Source organism: Perna viridis, chromosome 15 (genome assembly GCF_037379345.1).
Source record: "Perna viridis isolate PV_CMFRI_1.1 ecotype Kerala chromosome 15, ASM3737934v1, whole genome shotgun sequence".
Taxonomy (NCBI): domain Eukaryota; kingdom Metazoa; phylum Mollusca; class Bivalvia; order Mytilida; family Mytilidae; genus Perna; species Perna viridis.
The window spans coordinates 3,050,924-3,060,732 of NC_142459.1; positions in this window are offsets into that span (position 1 = coordinate 3,050,924).

The following is a 9,809-nucleotide window of genomic DNA, read 5'->3' on the forward strand; positions in this document are numbered from 1 at the left end:
AATACTATATACTTAATGCATGTAACGTATGCAATTCAACACATTTAAATTGATTACTCAATCTAATCTGTCACAGTTTATTATTTGTTCTGACTCTTTGAGCTGTCTTTTGGCAATTAAGAATCACAAACTGAAAAACACTCTTATTTTACAAATTTTGTATTTTATTCATCGACTTCGGGTATTTGATAAAGAGATTGTTTTTCTCTGGGTACCCAGTCATGTTGGTATTCAGGGGAATTCAGTTGTAGACAGGGTTGCCAAAAAGGCATTAAATGAAATAATAAAGGACGTTAGTTTGCCATACACCGATTTTAAACCTTTAATAAGGAAATATATTTTAAAGATGTGGCAGGACCGTTGGGACGGTCTTGAACACAACAAACTCAATTCCATAAAACCAGATCTAGGCGTTCATCAATCCGGGTCGGGCAATCGCAAAGAGCAAGTGGTCATGACTAGATGCCGCATTGGACATTCTAGATTTACACATGGCCATTTGCTTGTTGGTGATCCTCCACCTGAGTGTATCCCATGTGATTGCCCTTTCTCTATCAAACATGTTCTTCTAGATTGTGTGGATTTTGCCAACACCAGGCAAAATTATTTTGACTGCGCCAATATGTTTGATTTGTTCAAGACCGTTTCATCTGAAAACATCATCGATTTCTTGCGGGACATCAGTTTATTTAATAAAATCTAAATTGGATACCTTCCTTAATTTTTCAATATTTTAAATGTTTTATCGAATTTCTGTTTCTATATGTATTTTATGTCTTAGGTTCACCTTTTATGTACCTTTTTATATGTAAATAGCTGCTTCTTTTTAATTTCATTATTTTATGAAGAGACTTTGATCTTAATTTTAATATTTTCCTTGCATTAAATGTTCTTGCCGTGATATGGCCCTGGTCGCCGAAACGGCAATAAACAGCAATAATCAATCAATCAATCTATATTTTCAGATTGTGTAGTGTCCGAGTAACTGATGTATTTTGTGTTTCTTTGTACGTATTTGCTTTGGTTATTTCATGTTCTTAGTGTGTCTACCTGTTTCTTATGTCTAGTATTTATCCTTGGATTGTTTTCAATGATTACTCTTTCAATACTATATACTTAATGCATGTAACGTATGCAATTCAACACATTGATTTTGTGCCAGCACTTTATTCTGGTCAATAAAATCGTCCCAAATAAGTCACGGGATGGGGTGGTTGTGCTATAGAATTTTTTTAATTGATATTACGTTATTCTGATTTTGACTGATTTTTTTATTTCGGTCGATGTACCTTCTAATAAGTTAAGGGTGCATCTCAAGTACCTTTAGACAGTTTAACTTACATAATTAAATGCTATTTCAAACATGTAATAAAATGCCAAGTACCAAATGAGAATTAAAAATGACAATCACGTTTCTATTTGATGTGCTCAGTTTATGAGTATTAAAGATTAATCAAGGGAACCAAGGTTATAGCGGTAATCAAAAGAATGTAATCCAGGGACAAAGACCAGACATTCACAACAAAGAACATAAAGTAACTAAAATCATACATACAAAGTAACAAAAGCAAATGAGCAACTAGGACTCCACTAAAAACTGGGAGCATGGACCAGGTGTACCGGTAGGGTAAGCGTCCTCTGCTTTTCTAGAAACACCCGCCGAGTTGCTCATAAAACGTCATGTCCGGGGTAGACAAACGAGGAAAGGAGAACTATGACCCGTTGAATAAATCAGTTTTCATGGTTTTCTGTAGTGATGACTTCAATCTTCTAGCTACATAACCCTGTTCCAGAAGCCTATTTTGTTAGAGTTCTAGCACGATACAAAAAGTCTGCGTAGTTTTGGCAAGCTCTGGCATAACGTATGAGTTGTGATTAAACTGTTATATCAAATGAAAGACAATTATTGTCTTTTAATTATATATAATAATGCATTACTTTATCTATAATGTCCATCCTTATCTATAACAAGTGTCAAAGTTTTGTTTTAATTGCATGAATATATACAAACTAAAGGATGCGAAATTGCGGTCGATTAGGCAAAGTTTGGACGCACTACTAAATTGACGAATCCGAACCAAATGAGTTATTGTTGTAAAGGATCTATGATCACCTGCAATACATCAATGGTCAACAGTTTTGTTTAAATTGCTTAAGTGGTTTAAGAGGAGTTGACCATTAACTTTTCAAGGAAACTTGGTTTTCTTTCGACTCAGAATTGGTTTCTTTTGTGCGCGCAGAGCGCAAAATTATGTTTTGGAACATATGTAAGCGAATTATTATTTTTTTTATTATTCACATAACATATTTTTTTGTAAGTATTCCTTACCAAATTATCTTTTCTTCAAAGTCAAGATTGAAATATTTTTTACAACCAAAGAAAAAATCAATCCCCCTCCCAGGAAGTTAAAAGATGCGTCCTTAAGCAAGGTTTCATAACCTCATGCCAATGCACTTTCCTGAAAAAAATTAGTTTTAGCTGGGACCAAGAAGCTGATTTATTGGTTTTAGGTTTCATTTGACCGAAGGGTTTGGGAGGAGCTGATATTTTAAGACGATAATGACGACACCAATCGACAAACGCTAAAATTTAATAAACCCTGTTGGGGAAAAAAAAACAGTTTTGCATCTCAAAAAATTGGTGGATGTTCAATTATGCAAAATATTAAATGTACAATATTCGTGTAACATATGAACACATGATCAGGACAGTACGTCGAGTGTGCATGCGCGAAAGCGTATCACAACACACGGACCAATGACGGTCTACGGTTTGGGATATTTTCCCAAAAAATCGCTTTTTTTCGTAGAAAAAAACGATTGTCTCAATGACAAAATAAGAAAGTTCAAAACACTTCATTTATTTCTTATATCACAAATACATATTGGATCTTGTATGTTTACAGAGGACTTGGGCTAAAAACATCGGTGTATTCCTTTATACTCGGCGTCACATAAATAACATACTGTTAAAATTTGAATAAAATATTTTCTACGACTTTATTGACACCTACCGTCGTTTAAATTGTCTTAAATGACTTCCTCATTCGTTTAGCCAAACGGCTTCTCCCTAAACATTGAATCGTTAAATTCCGGTCAGATTTTAATTCTCGGTGCCAATATTTACCTTGTTTACAGTGATCGGGTTGCTAGGAGATGTTGTTTACGTTTAAATGGTTTGTCCAAAAACCGAAGAACCCAGAATGCATTTCGGCGTTATTTCGGATATCTCGGATTTATTTTACGCGAACAACGTACAATACCGACAAGTTGATCAAGCAGACGATGGTCACCGGAGTTCGACGGGAACTTACGAACTTCGTTTGTAAACAAATCGTCCCGTAGAAACCAACATGGCGGATATTAGTATGGGATTTTCCCGTAAGGATTTGTTACGCATGATTTAAGCTAATAAGCGACTTGTTTAGGGAGAAGCCGTTTGCCCTAACGAATGAGCAAGACATTTAAGACAATTTAAACGACGGTAGGTGTCAATAAAGTCGTAGAAAATATTTATTTTATTTATGTGACGCCGAATATAGTAGTGTAAATGTTTTTATATATTTTTTTGAGAATAGATCGAATGGTCACCTTGCATGTATTTGGACTTACGTTGTTTTTTCCACCATGGTCGAAATCTTCTTATCCCATATCTATTATATCGTGTACCTGTAAAAGATATTCCTCCTTTAAAGTAAACATGATTGATTGATTTATTGATTGTTGGGTTTAACGTCCGCGCAGCAATATTTCAGCTATATTCCGACGATGAACATGAAATGGATGATAAAATGAACATGAAATGATGTTGAAAGGAAAAAAGGATGCACCAACACAATGCACTACTATGGTTTGCCGTCAGATTTTTCGTATTATATCTTGCCAACCCCAGCATGTAACACGTAAAAGTGATAATCGAAAATTGAGTGTGTGTGTTTGTTTGTTTGTTGGGGTTTAACGCCCGAGCAGCAATGTTTCAGCTTTATTCAGACGATGAACATGAGGTGGATGATAACAAGAAATGATTATGAAATGAAAAATGGGATGGGACACAAGGACAATGGGGTCGACAAATTTCGATTGCCACCGGAAATGGGAAGAGGTGGGGAGGGTCGGGCAATTTAGCCACATGTGGCGGAGCCCTCTGGTTCCTCCGGGAAAATACCACAGTAGGGTTTTTTAACGTGCAAGGAACGTGGCATCTTTCCCAACACGGTGCACCACTATGGTTTGCAGTCAGGTTTTCCGTATTATAGCCTGACAACCCCAGCATGTAATACACCAGGGGTACCCAATTCCACCACCTGGGGCACACATCCCAGTTGCTCTCGGACACAAGTTTTCGCCACATTTTGTGATATATCATTACCATTATCAGTCCTACATGTGTAGATAATGACACATTTGGAATGTACACGTATGCATACACAATAAATAAAATATGTGAACTATTTTATATTAACTAATGACTTACCAGTCAAAACAAAGTCCGTAAAATAGAACAGGCAGAGGAACGCTATTGAAAGGGTTATTTCAAACCGCATTCTTCCTTGTTTAGATGTAGAATAAATCAAGACTGGATTGAGGCTATGACTTTATAGGCAGATGCTGAACTATGATCTTTGGTTTTACCATTAGATTTAAATATTGAATACGATTAATTTGACAAGTTCAAACATAGTTCAACATTACTAAGATAGACATTTCTAAATATGAATCATGTCCAGAAGTTTCTGAGGAGAAGAATTTTGAAAATTTGCTTACAGTCGACAGACGTCAAGTGACAGCTATAGCTCACCTGGCCAAACTTGGCCTTTGGCCAGATGAGCTAAAAAAGATGTGTCGAAATAATAGCATCCTAAATTAAAATTTCATTTTGGCTATGTTTAAATCACTACATCGTATGCCTAAATTACGAAATATTTTTTTTTATATAATATAATTTTTGTATTTGCCTTCCCATGTTTGTTTCTCACGCTCTGCAACAAGCTTCATAGGTTTTAGTTTCTTGCATGTATTTTACTAGGTGAGGTACACTCAATACAGATAACAAAAGTGCGTTCTCTCCCATTCAAAATTTAAATGCAATTTTCCTGCAGGCAGTAATTGCAAAGAAAATACATAAGAAAAAAATAAATATTGCCACTAAACAAAAGCAGTTAATTTCTAAATTATGTATTATTTCAAGCATATCCTTTCTTTGCAGTATTATTTATTCTCAGTGACTTTGATAGATTAAAAATACTTAATGAAAAACAGAACCAAAACGTTTAAGTTTTAAAGTTTAATTTTTACTTTATAAAAAGAAACTGATGTTAACAATACTGGATGTAGCCTTGTAAAGACAAGTTGAGCTCCAAACTTGTTTGTTCATTATCACAAGTACGAGTTTTGTATTAGGCCAGTACTAGTATAGTCACCATTATATCTCGTATCATACCGTATACATGAAAGTACCTGACTCCCGGGTCACGGTCAATAGTGTGATTTTTTTTCTGGGTAAATATTTGACTTTTCTATGAACTCAATAATGAAATGAATGTTCACAATTCAACGACTATTTATTGTTTTTACTAAGATCATGATCAAATAAAGGTTACTAAAAGGTTGAGTATTTGAAACACCTGCCATGAGTTAAATAGAACATAGTTCGTTTTGATTTGAGAATTTAATTGACAATTTTTAGTGAGATAAATTTTAAGAATTTAAATTTGACAATTTTATAATAATCCTTCAACAAACCAAATTATTTGTCATTTATTTTCATGACGTGGAAAAATGACGTCATTAACGTCGATTGGACCGCACTCCACGTAACCAAATAACGAGTAAAGAGTGCTAACAATAAACAATCAAATTATAAACAAAATGAAAAACTTTGGTTCAGTTTTAAGTGAAGTAATAAAAGAGGAAATGTAAATCATCACATTATTTTACATGTCATACAACCAAGTACATCTGTACATTCATCACTGCATGTGAATATGCAATCCGGGACAATGCTATAGAGTATTTGTATATTATGATATAAGAATCCAGTCTTTACAATATATATATGTGCATGCTTCTGATATGTACATGTTTTTTTTAACCAAACAACTAAGTGCAAAATAATGAAGTATTAATCTATTTACCGTAGTTTTTCACAAGAATTTTTACTCATTGCTTTCTATTTTATTTAATTGATAGATACATGTACAGACTGTCCATGTAGAGTGACAAATATAAAAAAAAAACAAAATTGGTAAAAGCATTACAAAACAAAATTGGAACACTTTGAACTGTCTGACATAGTCTAAGTCCAAGGGCGGTAACTTCCGTAAACGCATTCAACCCAAAGTTTTAGATACGTGTCATATTGTGAAAGATTTTGTAGTTAATAGGTTATGTTGTATGAAATAAAGCACATTTTTACAAAGCACGGAATATTTTGTCCCTTTCAATGACCTTATGCAAATTCTAAAATGCCGCTAAAAGTCCATTTACCTTGTTATGTCACTTTTAAAAAGTCCAATGACAAGTCAATCGACCCACATCATATCTCGAGATCCGTTCGTTCGTCCAAGTTCATTCAGTAAGAATAAAATCGATGTCAGTATTTCAACAAAACTGCCATTTCAAAAAAGAATAGGTTGTACACTAGAGAAACAACCCCCTTACATGTACACCCCAGATGACTAGTATGACTTATTTTGCTGTTAAAACGTACACAACTGAAACGAGTATGGTTTTTAGCATGTAAATTGTGATACATGTAACTCTTAAGATTTTGCAATCACTTGTCTGCGTTTTACTAGAGTTACTATTTACAATAGAGTCGACTTACTTTGTTTTGGCAGTAACACTTGTTCACAGCAGGGTCTGTTCGATTAATAAGTCTGAAATGCTCGTCCTTTCTGTCAAAGGACGTTAAATCATAATCAGTCAATTGTCAAACGATTACAAATTGTTTTTATAAATATAAGGTGCTGGGTGTGTCCCTCCGTTCTGTTCCGTTTCTATGGAAGGGGGGTGAAGACAACTATTATTTTTTTCTAAATTATCATACCATTTTAAAGCAATAGATGTATTGCGATTTCATGGATAATGATTTCCGACACGTGTCGGATCGGTTGAAAGATATAATAGATATCGTCTAAATAGCGTAAATAATTTAGTTTTGTATCTTGTTTTTTTCGTATATAAAGTCAGTGGTGAATGGATGAACATCACATACAAATATCTAGTCGATTGTTTTCATCTGTTTCCGAATGCACTCGTGACTCCTGAGTAGTGTTTAGACGCACGGAATCAGATTAGTTTTTAAAAATACATTTAGAGGCGCAACCGAATGTTTTTTAAAGGTGCTTTGGAGAGGGGGTCCAAGGGAAAGGTTTCACGCTCTTATCTGCACAATTTTGTTCAAAATTTATAACGGAATAAGATAAGTAAAACGCTTCAAGTAGGGATTCGGTCCTCGGTAAATACAGATGCTCTGTCAAAAGAGGCGATAAAATATATATAAAACAGATTATATATATATAAAAACTTATATATATTATTATGTTAGCGAGGAAAACTAGTCGCCTGTCTCAAGCAATTTTTTGCTTACTCACTACCCTATCCAAGACCGCGCCCTACAACATACTAAAAAACTCAAATGCACAGAAAATAGTGACATGTCCTATTAAATAAAAGTATTTTTTCTGCTTTGAATAATTAAACACAACTTCTCACTCAGACCATTTAATTCCTTTTTCATTATAATAAAAAACATAAAGAAAAACCACAACACTGTACTGCCAACACTGATTTACTCTCTGTGGACATCCAAGACTGGGACAATGGGTGTTACTCAATGGATTATTGGCACGTGCCCGATAGATGCAATTTTCTCAAGCTACGCAGCGTTTTATACTTCATTGTACATGTACCTAAACAGAATGTAATAAATTAGATTAAATAAGAAAACAATATGTGTAGGCATTTTTAATGTTTTCTTTTATTTATTTTTTTTTATATAGAAAGGTGCGTTGATAAATACAATATCATAGTATCGGATTAATCAACTGACTCGAGATGTTAAGTCATTGACACGTTTGTTTATTACATGTATGCCGGCTATTCCCAATAAACAAGAGTGCAACCATAGGGCGTGCTCCATAGTAATGATAAATACAGGTACTGCTTTCCATTCTAAAAAAGAACATTTATAAATAACACATTTTTTTAACATTTTAATATAGGACGAGAATGTTTCTTACATATTATTTTCACCTTCAAATTTATACCCTTCACATTTTTCATTTAAAATGATCTTAATAATTAATCCCAATAAACCTAAAAAAATGAAATGCTTTTCTAAACGGGTACAACAGCATAAACCTTTCTACTATTTATAAAAATCTGGAAGATAATTCATCGAGATGAAAATGATAGTGTAGATTTTAAAAATATGTCTTATATATATTTGCGTATTTCTATGGAACACTAAACCAACAAAGAGGAATGACCCGGCCAGCAAAAGCTATAGTTTCAATAGTCTAGCTGGTGGAATGGTCAAGCGTACTGGACTTTGTGTAGGCGGTGTTGCCATAGATGTCACAGCAGCACGAGTTCGAGTCCCACAGGGGGGAACGACCAAAAAAGTGCTACGAAAATTTGACAGTTCTAACATCGTTGGGAACCATACAACATATATCAAGTTCCAATCTTAGATTAATCCTACAATGGTGGAATGACCCGGCCAGCGAAAGCTATATTTTTATATAGCCTAGCTGGCCAAGTTTTTTAGGGCCCTCTGCAAATTTGACAATTCTAACATTATTGGAAGTGTTTATGACCTTATATATAACACTCTCAGTTTATGCTTAGCACTGAATAAGGCATACGTCGACTGAAATTGTGCACATTTATATTTTCTTGTAAATGTTTTGCGTTTGTGTCTATATCGTATTGTACTAGCTAGTAAACAGTCTCAAAATCCCATTAGACTTCATATATTTATTATATATTTGTCGTGGCTGAATATCACGCAGTTAACTAAAGCTATATTTTGATATAGCTGGTTGGCCGAGTGGTCTAGAGCAACGGACTTAGTGCAGGAGGTGTGGTAATATATGTCAGGGAAGATAATTGGTGCGAATCCTGCTGAGTGTGCGACCAAATTTGCATCGCAAATTTGCAACCTCGCGTCTCTTCCAGAGTTGGGGTGTAGTTAAGACTTAATATCAAACTGATATAACTTATCTGTAAAGTTGAATTTTCTTACCAAATCCATCCTGTCCTTGAGAGTATTAAGTGCTTATGTATTCTTAAATACGATAATTAAAATTGTCTAATGTTAAGTGTTGATATACAGATCATGAAGTGCATTCATTTTTTACCTGAAAATAGCCTTTGCATTAAAAGTCTATTTTTACAGTACTTTTATAGTAAAAACTTCCAATTATATGGTATTAAGGGAAGGGAATATCGATTGAGGATTGGGATGGTATGCTGGGAAGATTGAGGCTTTAGTTCTTTAAGTTTTTTATTGATACAAAGCTGTGAGTGTATTTCATCTAAAATAAAATTTTATATTTTATAAAATATAATATATTTTGAAGAATTTAAAAATATAGAAATCATTTTGATAATGTAATATTTGATCAAGAAAATATAATGGGGATTCTATGGGGGTTGGGATTTTTCTATGGGGAATAGAGAAATTACAATTGGGAAATGGGTTGGTGACCATGGGTTATAGGGGGATGATAATTGGTGTAAATGCGCAGTTGAAACAATAAAGCTATTTAACGGTAAACTTCCCTTAACATGTAACACATGAA